The sequence below is a fragment of the Chlorocebus sabaeus genome, chromosome 10 (assembly GCF_047675955.1).
Source record: "Chlorocebus sabaeus isolate Y175 chromosome 10, mChlSab1.0.hap1, whole genome shotgun sequence".
Classification (NCBI taxonomy): Eukaryota; Metazoa; Chordata; class Mammalia; order Primates; family Cercopithecidae; genus Chlorocebus; species Chlorocebus sabaeus.
The window spans coordinates 28402289-28421033 of NC_132913.1; the positions used below are offsets into that span (position 1 = coordinate 28402289).

The 18745-nt window shown below is 33.5% G+C and overlaps 1 protein-coding gene and 1 non-coding gene across 2 annotated transcripts in view; both read right to left on the bottom strand.

Annotated features, from left to right (window-relative positions):
- The window catches only part of LRP1B (LDL receptor related protein 1B), a 1897925-nt gene that overhangs the window by 910432 nt on the left and 968748 nt on the right, over positions 1-18745 (bottom strand). The window lies entirely within an intron of this gene.
- Positions 13308-13418, bottom strand: LOC119625477 (U6 spliceosomal RNA). The gene has a single exon (XR_005241670.1). It is a non-coding gene; the product is annotated as a U6 spliceosomal RNA (small nuclear RNA).

Below are 18745 nucleotides of genomic sequence, written 5' to 3' on the forward strand. Positions count from 1 at the left end.
GGTAGAAATAAATACAATTACGTTGCAGAGACAAGCCAGAATGGAAATGAGGAGAGAGGTCTGCTATGTTAGATATGAGATGCCTTGGGCATATAAACTGATAGTGTTATTTTCTCTTTTGTTCACTTGTTCAGTTCAATAGATTGCAAGGTAATAGGACTGAAAAAACTATAGTTTAAAGAATAAAGTTGAATGTGCTTGTAACTCTGTTACTGACACCATAGAATTTCTCATGCGAGTCAACAATAAACATCTCACATCTTGAATTTTGAACCAGAAATCATCTTTTGAAATTGGTAAATGTTTATGTAACACTGAAGCTGGAACACACTTTTAAATATTACTTTCTATTAAATCCTTTATTCTTATTTTACTCTTCCAATAGTTTTCACAATTTCTCCCTGTAATTATTGAGTCTATCCTAAAAAAATAAAATGCAGTTTATTATATTTTCCCTTAGAGAAGAAATCATGATGTCACAGCTTCAAATTTTTCATCTCTCCATGGGCTAATTTCTCCTCAGTTCTCTTTTCAAGCAATCAGAAATTAAAGCCATTTGAGAATACTCTTTAGGGAGAATAATGGCTGTACTGATTATTATATGCCTTTAAAAGCTTATTTTATCAGAATGTTTTCTAGATTTTTTTTTTCATTTATGCGTTTGGATGTTCAACAATGAAGTTCAACTCTTCATTATTATCTGGAAATCCACTCCAGAATCATCCTCTAATTCTGAATTTTCACTAATTGTTATCTGTTACAACTTCTACATGTCTCTAAAAATTCATTCCCTTTGTCCCTAGAGCTACTGCTTTAGTTCAGTATTGCATACATCTTTCTTGTGTTATTTTAGTTACCTTCTTACTGGTTTCTAGTTTTCTGTTTTCTCCTCTCAGTAATCAGGAAAAGCGTTCAGTATAGCCAGTGAAAAATATTTTCTAGGGCTCCCAGAATTAAATAATATTACTATCCTATTATAATAAATGGTCTGCTTATTACTTTGCCAGTAGCAGTAAAAATAAAACAAAAGTAGTTTACAGAGTATTACTAAGGAGTATAAAAATTCATAGGAAAATGAAATTCATTGCCAGATTTTTAGACATACAGGGAATAATATAATTGGACAACTTGTTAGAGTAGAAACACAGTTTTTGGCCTCTAATTAAAAACAACATTTTTCCCCCTAACTCTCTGAGAAACAAATATCTTACTTAACAACCTTATTTGGAAAATATATACATTAGTAATAAAAATAAATTTACTGTTTAAAAAGTTTTAATTTTTACTGGAAGTTTACCTTTTTAAAATAATTCACATGATAATAGTACTTTATATTTATATATGATTTTGCATATTTATATTTTCTTATATGATAATCAAAACAGCCTTATTGGTAAGTACATGAAACATATTATTTTTTCTGGAAAGAGGCTGAACAAAGGGGTATACTTCTAATTCCCATTTATATTTTATTTTTTCTTTTTATTATTTTTTCTTTTACTTTACATTCCAGGATACATGTGTAGAACATGCAGGTTTGTTACATAGGTATATATGTGCCATGGTGGTTTGCTGCACCTATCAACCAAAACACATATCCTTCTATACTTTTGATTTTTTATACATCAAGAACTCGCATTTTCTGAAAGCCTAAGGAAAAATTGGATTTTGCAGTCGTAAAAACAAATTTATTACTGTGTTACCACTTATGTATTAAAATTGTATGCTACATTGCTAGCAGAATTTTACTGAAGTCTTATAATTTTTATTAAGTTAACAATATGTGATACAATTTTTAAAATTACATTTACTAGTATTTCCAAAGCTAACAAATAGTTTGATTTAATATTAAGTAAATATTCATTTTATGTGTAGCTGAAGTTATTTTTGCAAAATCACTTTGTGTAAAGTAATTAAAAGTTGATGTCAAACCTTAAGATGGTGTCAGGATAATGTTCCTTGACTTTCTCCTTTCTTACATAATTCCTACAGGAACATAAAAGGACTCCAACTCCATCACCATGAGACACTCAAACACTCAACTACTTTCTAGAATCCAAGAAACACTTAAAATTGCCATAGCTGATAAAACTGTAGTGAGAAACACTGTGGACTAACCTATATATCTGACCAGAACTAAAACAAAAGCACTAACCATAGAAAAAGGGTAAACACATTTTGTCTCTCTCTACCTAACTGCCTCCTGGCTCAATAATCCAGGGTCTATGTCAATAGGAAACCAAGAAGTAGGCTCTTCAAGGTATAGGAGCTGGATTTTGAAGCCCTTAGTGTGCTGATCCCTCTCAAGTCAGTCCTCCCTCTTCTGTCAATACATTCCCTCCCAAATCAATTCACTGACCAGGCGCAGCAGCTCTTGCCTGTAATCTCAACACTTAGGGAGGCCAAAACAGGTGGATCACCTGAAATCAGGACTTCAAGACCAGCCTGGCCAACATGGTGAAAACCCATCTCTACAAAAAGTTCAAAAACTTAGTCAGGCGTGGTAGCGGGTGACTGTAATCCCAGCTACTCAAAAGGCTGAGGCAGGAGAATTGCTTGAACCTGAGAGGTGGAGGTTGCAGTGAGCTGAGATCATTCTAGGTGGCAGAGCTGTCTCGTTAAAAACAACAACAAGAACAAGAACAACAACAACAACAACAACAACAATTCACAAACTTCAACTCCGAGCAGGAAATAGGAGGAGTGTAGAAATGGCATGTTACATTCTGAGAGAGAGTTTTCTCATAGATAAATATAAAAGCAAGAATGAGCATAGGAAACCCACTGGCATATGTACAATGTAGGAATTTGAATTTTGAGGGTAATTTTTATTTTCTGTTTAAAAAGTCAAGTCTGGAAATAAGGTAAAGCAGTGGCAAAATCTTAAAGCAGAGTCACAATGAATTAATGTTTGCTAGAAAAATCCCAACATTAGTTATCATTTTGGTGTGGTAAAAAATTTCAGAATACTCAGCAGAACACCATTTCTTTAGCCCAGAGGACTCTTGTTCTAGATCCCAATTTCTACCCTTCAGAGATATCTAACAAATGGAAAGATAGTTTTATTATCAAACTTCATTGGATAGATTATTGGATTATATACCTATTAAAAAAATGAAGATATTTTGTCACCTATCATTTGCTTTTAAATTTATGAAAAATATGGATTTAAAAAGTATGTGTAACAGGATACCAATTTTCATTTGCTCTCAAGTTTTATAAAACATAGGAATATTAAAGTTTATATGATTTTATAAATGCTTGCATGTAAATCCATGTGATAGATATTAACAACATATTAACAGTTTTTTTCTGGATGAAAAAATAATGTTTCATTATTACTTCATATACATATATATGTATTTTCCAAATTGTAATATTTACATAGTATATATAGAAAACATGAATATTTAATCTAAAAGGCACTTTGGAGAAGAACAGTCTTGCTTTCTTCTTCAGGGTTGAGAAAACAAAACAGGTGGCAGAAAGAAGAACCAAAGTCACATGCATACTATCTGCAGAGTCAGAAATAGAACCGAGCAAGGCCCATCTAACATTTTTATATTGTTTTGTACAATATACAAAATTTAAATGACATACACAAACATGTAAAAGTAGATTTTCCTACAGTTCAATTCATTCAAATAGTAATAAACTATCATGGATAGGATCTTAGTCAACAGGGAGCTGACAAATCTTCTTTGTACATATTCCCATCATTAATTACACAAAAATTGTGCTATAAAAAAGTTTGCTATTCAATAGACAGTCTGGTTATCACTTGTTTAACACTGCTGAGAAAAGAACACAGGTAAAAGCTTATGCAGGAACTTTTTCCATGAACTTAAGAATGACTTAAAAATCATTAAGCTATTTTACCTTTAAAAACCTCATTGATGTAATTTGTGATTGTGATTGGTTAGACAGAGTTTAGCAAACATAATAGTTATTGAAGTCTGCACAAAAATGTTGTTCTAATATTTGCATTTATTTTGCTTGTTTAGCATATCTACAAATACACCAGTTCTCATAACTAATCAATCAGTTTATCTATTAATAGGTTTTTAAATATATTTATTTATGGCTAGTTCTGTTAAGTGTTTGAAATACTGGAAATCAGATTTTCTCACGGAATATAGGAAGGATTGCAGTTTGAATATAATCATTAATGACTGAAATCACATAAATCACATTAATATATTTTTTCTCTTTTTAACCAGTTGAATTAAGCCTCTTTTATCATGTATGCTTCTTTACCCTGCTCCTATTAAACAAGGGAATCCTTTTATCTCTTAAATAATTACAGAATTTCAGTGCAACACTGTGTAATTTGATGTCAAGAGCAGCTGAACTCAAATCATATAATAAAAAGCAAAATATATAAATTATGCCGTTTAGCAATTTATCCTTATATCTCATTTTTTAAGTGCATAGAAAAGGTGAATCTTGTTCTTTTATAGACAAATTAGTGAAGCAGAGAAAGCTTGTGATAAAAAGCAGTGCTACTGGCACCAACCAGGTCTCCCCTGAGTCTATGCTCACCTCACTCCAAGATACTTGTCTATTCAATTTTGTTCTCTTTGTGGTCCATCTTGAGACACTAAGATATCACTTATTCTTAGCCTCTTTTAAGTAGATACAAAGGTAATCCAATGTCATGGTGTAAGTTATGTCTCTTTTATTTTTTCTTACTAAGCAGCTTCAATATACATTTCCCTTTATGCTTCTTTGCACAGTCAGAATCCTTCCGACTGCAAACTGTAAGAATATTCCTCTGATTTCCAGTCTCGGAGAATATTAGAAGTAGCACTGAATACAGATAATTTTGAGTGCAGGCTCCTCATTTATAGATTATAAAATAACAACAATAACAAAATCAAGACCGAAACTGATGAACTGTAACTCAGCTGGAAGCATCACTCTAGAGTTTTTATAGTCCAGAGTGGTTGCTGTTGATTTTAAATTATTTCTTTTAGCCAGTTTTCACTCCACGTTAATCATAAGATTCTAGAAGTATACAACTGTTCTACGTATTGGTATTCTTCATAGTGCTTTACAATAAAATTAGTGCTTAGTAGTATTCACTAAGTGAAGGAAAGAAAAGCAAATGAACAAAAGACAAAATGTATCAAGTTATCTCTCTTCCACAGAAGGTGCCTAAATATGTAACACATTCAGATTAGTCATCATAAAACAACACATTTCTCACACATCACCTTAACACAATCTCATGTTAGTAAACTGAGAGTGATCTTCTTCATTTACTTTTTGTAAATGTCTAACATAATTTTACAGTTGATTAGACCAGATGAGGAAAGAATTGGAAGGAAAATAATTTAATTAGGGAAATATATGCTCATTAATTGATACTAAAGCAATTTAAATCAGGGATGTAGTTAATAAGTTTTCATCTCTTTTTGTCTTGTTTTGTTTTTTGAGAAGAGGTCTCACTATGTTGCCCAAGCTGGACTCGAATTCCTGGGCTCAAGAAATCTTCCTGCCTTAGCCTCCTGAGGAGCTGGGACTACAGGTGCACACAACTGCACCCAGCTCAGGGCTGTAGTTGATGAGACACATGAGAGATCTGAGGGTAATTTTTAAAAAGCAGAGAAAATTAACTGAAAGGCAATTGGAGCAATTAAATGTTGCCTCTTTTTTTTTTTTTTTTTTTTTTTTAAATCACTTTTTGGGGCTATTAACATGCTTAAAAAGCACAAGTTCTTCATAAAATGACAAAACTAAACATAGCCTCCAAAAATGACAGGAAATCAAGAAGTAGGGCAAAAGATGTATTGTTCAACATTTCAGCATTTTGCTAGAATAAAAAAATTTAGTTAAAATTATGACAATAATAAAAAGGAATGAGATCATGTCCTTTGCGGGGACATGGATGAAGCTGGAAGCCATCATCCTCAGCAAACTAACACAGGAACAGAAAACCAAACACTGCATGTTCTCACTCATAAGTGGGAGCTGAACATTTAGAACACATGGACACAGAGAGGGTAACAACACACACCAGGGCCTGTTGAGGGTTGGGAGGGGAAGGGAGAGAACTTAGAGGGCAGGTCAACAGGTGCAGCAAACCACCATACTATACCCATGTAACAAACCTGAACCTTCTGTACATGTATCCCATTTCTTTTATTTTTTTTTTAGAATAAATAAAGAATTTAAAAAAATATGGCAATATAAGCACGAGATTTAACATTGTTAGCCATTGGGAAATGAAAATTAAAACTATAACAACATTCTACTATGTGCCTATGTGAATTGCTGAAGTAAATATGACTGACAATGTCAAGTACTGGAGAGGATGTCTGCACAAACTAGATCTGTCATATATTGCTGGTGAAACTGCACAGCCTCACTCAAAAAGTTTGTCATTTTTAAATAAAGTTAAACATGAATTTATCATAGATACAACAATCACACTCCAAGGTATTTATCCTAGAAAAATTAAAATTTATGTTCACACACAAAAACCTATAGAGAGATGTTCATAGCACCTTTGTTTGTAATAGTCCCAACCAAAAATGATCAAAATGTTCTTCTAGAGGTGAAGGAATAAATATCATGTGGTACAGCTCCACAGTGGAATACCACTCAGCAATACAAAGGAATGTACCACTGATGTATGCAAAAATGTGTATGTATCTCACGGGCATTAGGCTGACTGGAAAAAAAAAAAAAAGCCAGTTTCAAAATGTTTTTAACTAAAACTATACTTATTAAACACTTGAAGTAACAAAATACAGTGAAAAAGAACAGATCAGAGGTTGCCAGAAGTTAGGGTTTGGGGAGGTATGATTCTAAGGGGAAATATGAGGGTTTTTTTTTTTTTTTTTTGTGGTAATGGACATGTTCAATATCTTTATTTTGGTGATGGCAAAATTAATCTATATATATATAATAAAGTTCCAAAGAGCTATATACCAAAAAGGGTGCATGTGAATCTGAATGGTTACAATTAAGAGTACTGAAACAATAAAAATTTCCTGGTTTTAATAATTTACTATGGCTTTGTAAAATGTTATCATTAGGAAAAGCAGAATGAGCAGTACTGAGGAACTTTATATTAATTTTGCAATGTTTGACAAATCTTAAATATTTCCAAATAAAAGGATTAAGTACAATAAAATAGGAGATTCTTTTTCTTCTATCCATCATCTAAAATAGAAGAAAAGCACTACAAACTTTTTTAAAAAAAGTTTTCCCCATTACTTTTGATTTATTTTCCAATTTGTTATTGTTTTTACATATACCTCATGAAACAAACATGGGATACTTTCAGTACTGCTCATACTATACAGAAGGCTGATTTTCCTAGTTACTACAGCAGTGAACAGCCTTTCTGGGAAGACATGACACACACACAAAAAAAGATGAGCAAAAAGTTAATTTGTCAAATATCCATCTTCAATTTCTTGCACAACTAATACTTTATTTGTAGGTTAATTTGAGGCTACATTATTTTAAAAGAACTGACAGGAGGGGATAGATAATATCAGAAATAATAAAGCCATTTTTGATGAAAAGGCTAGAATTCTATCACCAAAATAAATGAACTATTGTGAGACAATTCCCTACTGGGTCTCACACTTTCACACCTTTATAAAGCAAAGGCATTGGCAACTTGTGTTTTGTACTATCTTTTCAAGGATTGTTGTATAGCAAGTAGCTTGGGAGGACAGAGATAATTCCTCCCTTTAGGTCAGAAGGTAGATTTATTGTCCAACCAGAAAAATAAAGATAATGCTTCCCTTTAGGCCCAAGTTGTGCTTGTTGCTAACTGTGGCATTAGGAGATGGGTGATTTCCTAAACTCAGGATGCTCAGCTCTGACAAGAGCTCACTATGTGAGCAGCACCCATGTCTGCCCTACATGGTCCCTTGGGATATGAGGGAGCAGGGGGAAGTGATTTGCGTATATGATAAGTTCTTGCTGGGAGCTGTGTGCTGCGATGAAAGAAATCATTTGTCTCTGACCTAAGAGACCACAAAACTAAGAGACCACAACTTACCTTGGCCTAAAAATAGGATGAAATCTCAGATGAAAGGGGTGTGAAGATTATATGGAATTATATAGACTTATTTTGAAATTTCAAGATTCCTTTCTCTTCCTAGGCATGTTATGTCTCTCCCTGATAACATTGACCTCAGGCCAGTCTAATCCCCAGATTGCAACTGGTTCAGAATGAGGATGAGAGGATTAAAATTTAAAATGTTTAGAAATATTTTACAGATATGCTTTTGTCTCTATCTAACTCTTTCAGACAAAAGGTCTGGATAGGTCATTGGGGAGCAGGAATGACGTTATAGCTACCCCAGATTTTGTGGAGGTGGAAAGAAAGCAAAAATCCAGAATTTGAAGGAGGGGTAACATTACCCTGGGAGGTATGGGGAAGAAAGAGGTATTCATTATCTTTTGTCTTTTAGAACAGTCCCTGGAGTCTTCCTCCAGAATGCAAACACCCTGGTGCTGCTGTTTATCTTTTCAATGGTGTCTGAAAACAAGGGAACCAATGAGAGCCCGAAGCTCATACTGCCTGCTGTACTGAGAGTCATAAAGTACTTTATCTTTGACCCAAGTGTATCATATCTGCTGCCAATATCTAGGAAACTCTGGCAGGCAAGGAAGTTAGCTTGCAAATAGGGTAAGAACTCAAAGTATTCACAGTGTTTGATATAAACACAAAGTAACTAAAGAGAGTTCAGTTTAATTATATTCTGGCTTGATTGGAAATTGAAAATATAGGAACAATAATATTGGCATCTAGACATTTTATAAACAGTGATTTCATAGTTTATCACAGAAGTTCACAAAATATATTAACAATGTATATCATATCCCTCCATGCATCCTTTTGGCACTTAATTCTTGTGGAATCTGTGGTGGACAGTTAAATATGGGTTTTGATTTTCCAGACACTGACAGCATCTCAGCTTGAGCAAACTAAATCTTGTTCATCAGATATGCAGAAGAAACCAAAACATGAATGTACCAAGGGACTTTTCAACCAACAGAGGAAAGAAGTTTGTCATCGTCAATCCACAGATAGATCATTCTGACAAACATCATTTATGCTCAGAAAGTTCCAGGGAGAATCCAGCCTAAGTTCAGTACAGTTGCCTCAGTAATACACCCTACTTTTCCTTCTTCCTTTACTCCTCTTCATCCCTCATTCCTGCTTTCTGGGATTACCAAACAAATAGACTACCTAAACACAAGTAGTTGTCTCAAGCTCTTCTTTTGGAAACTACCCAATTTAAAACAAAGGAAACAGCTCGTTCACAACAAATATGCTTAGGGTGTATATTTATTAACTTTTTTTCTGTCAAACAATTTCATATACTTCCAAGAACTAAATAAAGAGTTTACACCATAAGATATAATTTGAGTTAAATTTTGAAAAATGAATTAAACAACTGACAATAACATCATTTTACAGTACAAGATGATTCTACTGGCTGATGATCATTTAGACATAAGATAACTTGGGAGTTTACACTGGATTGCATAAGGAAGATGCCTGGAAAAAGTCAGGATTGCAATCCTCGGTCTGGTACTGATATGGTTTGGCTGTGTCCTCACCCAGATCTCATCTTGAATTGTAGCTCCCATAATTCCCATGTATTGTGGGAAGGACTCGGTTGGAGATAACTGAATCGTAGGGGCGGTTCCCCCACACTATTCTTGTGGTTGTGAATAAACCTCATGAGATCTGATTTTATAAAAGTTTCGCCTTTTATTTGACTCGCATTCTCTCATCTGCTGCCATGTAAGATGTGCCTTCTGCCATAATTGTGAGGCCTCCCCAGCCATGTGGAATTGTGAGTCAATTAAGCCTTTTTTTCTTTATAAATCACTCAGTCTCAGGTATCTCTTTGTCTGCAGCATAAAAATGAACGAATACAGGAATCAATCCAAAATGTATGTCCTGCATGAGTAAACTATACTTCAGACCTATTTAATGTTAAGTATTTGGATATATTCTTTAAGACCTTCAAAATTTGACATCATCTTACTGTTTCTGTGGGTAAACTACATTAGACCTAATAAACAAAATAAGACCTTGAAAAGCATTAACCTACATTGTACTAATAAAATATTGAATTCAATTCCGATTGTTATATAAATTGGATGACATAGAGCTTAAATAAGGGTAAGATAATTATTGCTCTGCAAAGAAGCAGAGGTGGAGATGAAAGTTAGAGAGAAGCAACTCAAAATCTTTCAAAGAAATTAGTGATCCCATAATGAATAATCTATTGAAAAGCCATAAGAATTAAGTGTTCTGTGGAATTTTTTTTTTCTTAATTAGTGTCAGGTAGAGGGATACAACTTAATCATTATTTGACTCTATGGTAATAAAAAGTTGACTAACAGTGGTAAAGGAATTTCCAAATTTTCATCAATGTCCATCAATGGTCACACTAAATAACCTAAACTGATGAATAAAAAAAACTAGCAAACATATGCATAACATTCCTTAAATAACAAAGCACTTTCATATGTTACTGTCTTTAATTCTTATGGCTTCATAAGGAGAATAAATGAATAGACAAAATTGTTTCCATTTTACAAATGCTGCTTTTGAATGTTATAAGTGATTTTTCTTACAGTTTCATCAAACAACTAGCAGGACACCAAATTAGAACTCAACCCAAAGTACTCTAACACAAATTCCATTCTTTTTCTCTGTAGTCATTATAATGATGTCTGTTTTGGGGTGATATTTCTATCTGTGATAGTAACAAACAGATCCTGCTGAAATCCAGATTTGGGGAAGCAGTTTTAAATCCCCCATAGTTCCATTGGACAGAAAATAAACTCTAAAATTTAGAAGATACAGAGTCACTCTAAGAAGGAATAAGGCAATCAGAAATATAGTAGTAGCTGGTCCAGAATACCTTTGCTGATTGAAAATTTATTCTATAATGTTTTCCTACCTAACTACTAAAGCTACTAACCCTTATTTTTAAATTTATGTTTCGCCAACTATCTCAATGGTGCAGGTTTTTAATCATCTTATTCCTCCCTCTAGCTTGCCAAACTGCCTTTGATTTTTCCATTTTTCTCAAGAATTCACCCTCTCAATAAAGCCAAAATAGGCAATGAAATATCTTCATTGATAGATAGCTCTCATTTAAAAAAAAAAATTCGTTAGGCAGAGAGACTGTGAAATGAACATAAACACCTAGATTAAAAGCAGCCAAAGAGTTCTAGTTGCCAGTATGTTTCAAAAATAATCACAAAATTGGGGAGTTAAAAGAAACTTTAGAAATCATCAGCCAAGAATTAACCAAAGTTACTCAAACACAGAACTGAAAGCCAAATTGTTTGACATAGGTCCAGGCCCTTCCCAATATACTAGGTTGCACTACTAGTTTACTAACTATCTTATTTTTGTTTCTCTATTTATTGGATATATCTGTTAACTCTTTAGAAGTGAAATATTAATAGCATTCATTAAATAACCATATGTTTTATAAATACAATAAGAAAGGTTACCAATCCCTATGGAATATCAGGATTGCAAGCTATATTAGCTAATAATTTTATATCATTTATTAGATTTATATTGTCTCTTAAAAGCTCATGATATCAATAATTTACAAGTAAATTATTCACTTATTATTCTGCTCATTTAGAGAATGCATCATCATCCTCATCCTTACCATCATCCTCAACCATATAATATGAAATTGTGTTACTAATCAGTTAAAGTATAATTGAACCATTAAGGAAACCAGAATAAGAATAGCATATGGGAAAACAAGAAATTAAATGTTTTGTGTACTTTTTAGTATATGAATACTTATGAATAAATTCATACTCAATTAAAAAAAATTATTTTAGTTGGAAATCCTGGTTAACACCTATAACAAGGTTGTAATATTTTCTTAAATGTGAAATATGCTATTGTAGCTATTAGAATGTTTCCAGTTCACGTCTTAAGCCATAGCTATTTCCAATAAAGTAAATACCTTCTATACCTTTTATGCTCATATGATCCATATAATGATGTTCCTTCCATTTACACAGGTACTACCCTAGGGCAAGCAACCACTACCCTTCCTACACTATTGAAAGAGGCTTCCCACTGATCTCCCCATTTCCATTCCTACTTTTGCTTCCTTACCCCACACACACTATATTTTACCATAACACCCCTTTCTATCTTTCTAGACTATAAATCTGCCTGAGTCACTCCTCTATTTAACCCAACCATACCAATATTCTTCCAGCTTCTCAGATATGCCCTTTCTTTCCTAAGGGGACAGACTTGCCCCCTCTCCATGCTTCTCCTGCTCCTTATCTACATTCTCACTTTCCTTCCCGTCATTTTACTGTCTTTTCCTTTAGATAACATCTTAAATGTCATCTTCTCAGTGAGGTTTTTTCTGACTAACATCTTGTCTGTCACTCTTTTTTTTTTTTTACATTTTAATATTTACAGGAGCATAATAGGCATATATAATTAATGGGGTACATGAGATATTTTGATACAGGCATATAATGCATAACAATCATATCAGGGTAAATGGGGTATCCATCACTTCAAGCATTTATCATTTGTTTATGTTACAAACATTTCGTTTATACTTTTAGTTATTTTAAAATATACAATAAGTCACTGTTGACTGTAATCACCCTGGTGTGCTATCAAATACTAGATCCTATGCATTCCATTAAGCTATATTTTTATACCCATTAACCATCCCCACTTCCCCTTCCCCACTCTGTCATTCTTGACAAAAACATATTGTTATATTCACAGAGCACTGTCATCATTTGTATGTGCAGCTGTATTCATGTATGAAAAGATTTACTGGTTGCATCAGAGTAAAGGATAAATAGCACTCTTAATAATTTATATAAGATGTCTCAATTAAACTCTTTTGATTTAACAACTGGAAAACAATTTTAGAAAAATGTTTTGCTTTTCTGAAATACATTTTTTCTAACAGTGCAGAGTATTAGCAAATCCAAATATTATAACATAATATTCATAGAATATGAAACCTCTACACTTCAGAAACACTAATTCTGTAGGTACACACTGAAATCTAGTTGAAACACGTTAATTTAGAAAACTGGTTGCTACTTCTTTTTTAATTTTTACTTTCTAACAGTTGATTAACTTTTAAACTTTTAAATAATTACAGTCTTAAATACAAGTTACAATATTACAAAAAGCTCCCATAAACCTCTCATTCAAAATCCTCATTTATTATCATTTTACCACTCTTTACCACACTTGTTTTATCATTGCATGCTCAAATACACATAAAATGCAATTAAAAAATATTTAATGTATGGAATGCTTCACAAATATCATCCTTATGCAGGAGCCAGAGGAATCTTCTTTGCATCATTCCAATTTTAGTATATGTGTAGCTGAAGTGGCAATCAACATTTTTAATTTTATGCGAATATAGTTCCCATTATATTTTCCAGTAATCATGTCTACACAGATTAACTCAAAGAGGAATTGAGAAGACATTCAATAATTACACATAATAAATAATAACAAGTTCTTCATTTCTTCTTTCTTTCTGGGAGTGGTATTAAAATATTTATTAATTAATATCAGATAGTCATCAACTAACCTGACAGGTACTAGTTATATATGACCAATATATAATCATATAAGTGATATATATATCATAAAGGTGATTTACAGGTGATTATAATATATATGATATAATCATCTAGGTGTTAATTCATCTTTACTTTTAAAAAGTCTATGTCAGGAATTTTCATCATAGTTTATTTGTTGTCTCATATTAGAGAACTAAAATTAATAGTACTTATAATACAATTACAATCATTTTAGAAGCTTTAATTCATTTCATTTTTTACAGTAACCATTGATGAAACTATTAGGAAGTGAGAAAACTGTGGTTTTCAGTGATTAATATATATTTACTATTTAGTCAATAAGTGGCTATGCTGGGATTCAAATCTAGGTCTGCTGGATTTGCAGTACATGCTTATAACTTTGACACAACTACTGTGTACTCGATGACTCTCAACTAATAGAAATAAAAAGAAGATATACCTATTAAAATGGAAAGTATAATAGTTTTCAGACAACAAACAAGTTGCTAAAAGAGAAGCAATGGGAAACAGGGTATATTAAGAAAACGAAAACAGAAATCTCAAATGGAAAATGACAAAGAATATTTCAGCACATTTTATCTATAAAGTCAAGTAATATAGCATATTTTCATCTAGGTGGGCTAGTCTATGTTTCAGCAATTGCCACTAAAAATAAATGTCTGATTCAGCATCCTATTTTACCAGAAGTTATCTGACAGCCTGTATCTACTGTAAATGACATGCATTAAAACAAGATTGTTCTCCATCTGCTGGAAAGTGATGCTGTGGTGTCTATATTATAACTAGGTTTTGGGATAAGATGAGTCTGTTACTTAGAACAGTGAAGTACACTGTGCAAGACAGTAAACTATTAAATAATCACACTCAGGCACTACTGAAATTTAACATCCTGAACCACAAACTTAGAACATTTTGCAATCCAGTCTGTCAAAAGAGAAAAGACCATGAAAGAAAAATAATTACAATAACTAACAGTAATAATAATTTTAAGGATGTTTTGCTCTAAAATAGCAACTTACATTTGTATATTTTCATTTTAATTAAATTGCTCATTTCCAGAAATCTATAATTCTAATCAGGAACACTAGAAAGAGGTTTTCTGGGTTCAAACCCTGACCTCATTTACTTGGTGAAATGTGTGACACGTAGCAAGTACTTTATCTTTCCCCACCTCTGTCTCCTGTTTTATAAAATGAGTACAATAAATACCATCTTATAAGCTTTTGTGAAGATTAGATAAATAACACAAGCAAAGAGCTTATAAAAAGAGCACAGTAGATGGAGTAAATGCAAGTAGTAAGTACAAATGTGGTGCTCAAGGGTATTTTTTTTTTTGCCATAAACACTTATTCCTAAGAGCTAAGTTGGTTAGAAGAGATGGGACTGACTGGGCACAGTGGCTCATGCCTGTAATCCCAGCATTTTGGAAGGCCAAGGTGGGTGGATCACCTGAGGTCAGGAGTTTGAGACCAACCTGATCAACATGGTGAAACCCTGTCTCTACTAAAAATGCAAAAATTAGCTGGGTGTGGTGGTGGGTGCCTGTAATCCTAGCTAGTCGGGAGGCTGAGGTAGGAGAATCACTTGAACTTGGGAGGTGAAGGTTGCAGTGAGCTGAGTTCTTGCGATTGCACTCCAGCCTGGGCAACAGAGTGAGACTCTGTTTCAAAAAAAAAAAAAAAAAAAAGAAGAAGAAGACAACGACGAGATAGGACATATGTAAGTAAAGAATACGAAATAAACTTCTTCCAATTAGCAGTATGTCTTGAAATTTTATGTTATCCATAACCCTCATGTAAAATTACTGGAGGTGTCTCAAAATTCCACCAATGGCTTATATCAGAAAGTTTTCCATGATAAGTACAAGTAATTGAAGTGAGGAGAATTACACTATCATTGATCCTGCCTTGCACTATACAGTAATATGAGGAACAGAATTACGAGCACAATGGCGACATAATTAAAGTTCCCGTGTAGCAGGGAAGAAAATCTGTCCTTTGTTAAAACAAAAGTTTGAGACTTCATCACTTAATATATCAAAATGGACAACTGGAAGCAACCAGCCCAATGTCAGTAAGATGTAAACATAGAAATGGAGACAAGATTTGAGAACAGGTGGACACAGAAAAAGATACGGCTCTCTCCACTGCACCTCCCCAACCTTCACACACACACACAAAAGAATGGAATATCTGTAGCTACTTTAGCTCATGATGTTATTGATAGCATATTCATGAGGATTTTGTTATCAATTATGCAAATTCTTAATTATAAAGTACCAATATACAGTTTGTAAATATGCCCACATCCTCTCATAGCTGCCAAATTGTATACAGCAATGTGATTTCATGGTGTGGGGTTAGATCTTCTCTTCCAAAATTGTGATTTTGAAAATCTTTTGTGTCCTTATAAAAAGGTATGAGGACTAAGTTAACACAATGATCCTGAAATGATAGGAAATGATAGATATGATAGCAAATTCACATAAGTTACTTTTTAATAGAAACCTGCCCTTTTTGGGGCAACCAAGCCACCAGTCCTAGAAATGAAAACTGAAGAAGCGTTTTCTATTATACAGGAGAGCCAGCTAGTCCTTATTTTTGGCTAAAACATGACTCTCTCATGGCTCTACTTTCTCTAATAATCCCCTTGTTGTTTGATTTCTCTCATTCTAGTCTTGTTGCCAGCAAGGTCTCACACTGAGCTTTAGCTGTTTGGAGAAAGCCTGATTATGGGTCCATTGGTACTTAGTTTCTAAAACTATTTCCTTCTCACACCGTGACTTCGGTGGTGAGAAAATGTGCAGGCAAATAAATCTACTTTTCACTCCGAAAGAAATGGCAATATTTACCCACTTCCTTTTACTTAGCCATTAGAAGTTGTTTTGTATTTAAAATTGCCTCTCAAATGCCAGTTTATTAACAAGGGCTGACTAGGCATAGGAAAATACAGTCCCTTCATTACAACAACGGTAAGAAATGCATGGGGAGACTTCTTTCTCCTGTCCTTTTAAGTGATGCATTCAGGGAAACCACTCAAACACTCCTGAATTATACCCCTGTGGCCTTAAAGAGTTAAGGTTACTTTCTAAAGGTGTTGCATTTTCTATGTAGGGAGTGGCTGAGGCAAGAAAGAAACAGGCTCACCTAAAATTCATAGCTCAATGATTACAGAGAGCACAGAATAAATGTATTTGTGGAATTGGATTTTAACTGAGTGAGAATGTGGAATTTCTGGATGTCAATACTAAAGCAGAAAAGATATTTTTATTCTGAAATTAGTCATCTGTTTCCTGATTGATCCACAATTACAGTCATGTGTTTTTCATTTTCTTAAAAAAAAAAAACTAATAGGCTTTATTTTTTACAGCAGTTTTAGGTTTATGGGAAATTGAGTAGATGATATAGGGAATTGCCATATACCTCCTGTCTTCCTTACTAGCAGTTTCTCCTGTCATTAACATCTTGCCTTAGTGTGTTAACACTTGTTACAATTATTGAACCAATGTTGATGCATTATTGTTAACTGAAGCCCATAGATTACATTGTTTCACTCTTGGTGTTGTATAGTTCTATGGGTTTTGATAAGTACATAGGACATGTACACATCATTGCAGTTTCATGGAGAATAGTTTCAGTGCCCTAAAATTTCTCAGTACTCCGCCTATTCATCACTTCCCCCTTCCCCACCCCAATCTCTGGTAACCGTTAATTTTTCTCTGCAGTTTTTCCTGTCCCAAAATGTCATACATTTTCTTCCTTTAAATTTTCAGCACCAAATTCTATGTGTCATTTTTATTCATCTTCATGGAGTCGATACAGACTTAGAGCTGTCCCATACTAAGGTATAAAATTCTCACTTTGCATATTGTCAAGTGCCATTTACCACAGGCTGATACGCAGTCTTCTGGATGAATGCTGACATACCACAAAACCTCCATCCCCCTCATCATAAAACCTCCCAGCTTCAAGCTGACTCACTGTGGCTGTAGTATAGCAGCGTAAGAGTGCAGGCTGTGGAGTAACATGGCTTGAGTCTGAATCCTGACTGAAACATTTACTAGCTCTTTTACTGTGGATAGGTAATTACACCTCTCCAAGCCTAATCTTTAAAAGGGAATGATGCTACGCCATACCTCACAAGAAACGCTGTGAAGATTGCAGGGATCAATGTGGAAGAAATGCTCTGGACAATGACTGGTCTAAAATAAACAGTTAGTAACATTGCTCTTCAGATTATTCTCCTTCTTTCTCTCTGGCTGTCTCTTAAAGAAAATTGTCCCAATCAGAACCCTAAATTCACATTCTGATGCAGCACAAAGTGAAAAGAAAAAAAGATAGGTAATGCAAAACTAGTTTGTTGACTCCACTTCTCCAAACACAAAACACTTAGTGTTTAGATAAATGATGGCAAGGTGAAAAGATGTTCTAGGGTACTTGATATCACATATGAGAAGATAATCAATGAAATAGCCTTTATCATGAAATAGTTCACATAGCACAGATGAGTTTTCTATGCACTTAAAGTATTCGCCATCGATTCATCCAGGGCAGGAGGCAGGGCAGGATGCTCCATGAAGTATTGCATTATAACGTGGTCTCAGCTGGCCTGTGTATACCTTTATAACATGAACCCTCAGAATATTCCTTATGACAAAGATGTAATGCGATGTTCTTCCCATTTTAAACCTTTAATAAGACCACTTTCCAGAAAATGCTGCAGCTCAGATATATTATGAGAAATGCTATTAATTACAGGTATCTGAGGCAAGAAACTGTGATCTTTTACATTTACTCATAATCTTACTGGCTAAAATGAATATTCTTATATCATTTGGGAAAAAAAGATAATTTGGTTTTAATCAAAATCATACTTTAGCCTTTAATCCCATAGATTACCAAACAAGTTTTATGAGCTGTTGATATTCACTATCAACAGCTTATTCACTATTTTTATCTTAATGTAATTAATTTTAATAAAATACACAAATTCTTTCTTTAAATCATACAATATTAAATTGGTTGATAAAGAGAATCTGATATATATATATATATATATATATATATATATATATACACACACACATATATATATATATGTCTATGGAAAAATGGAC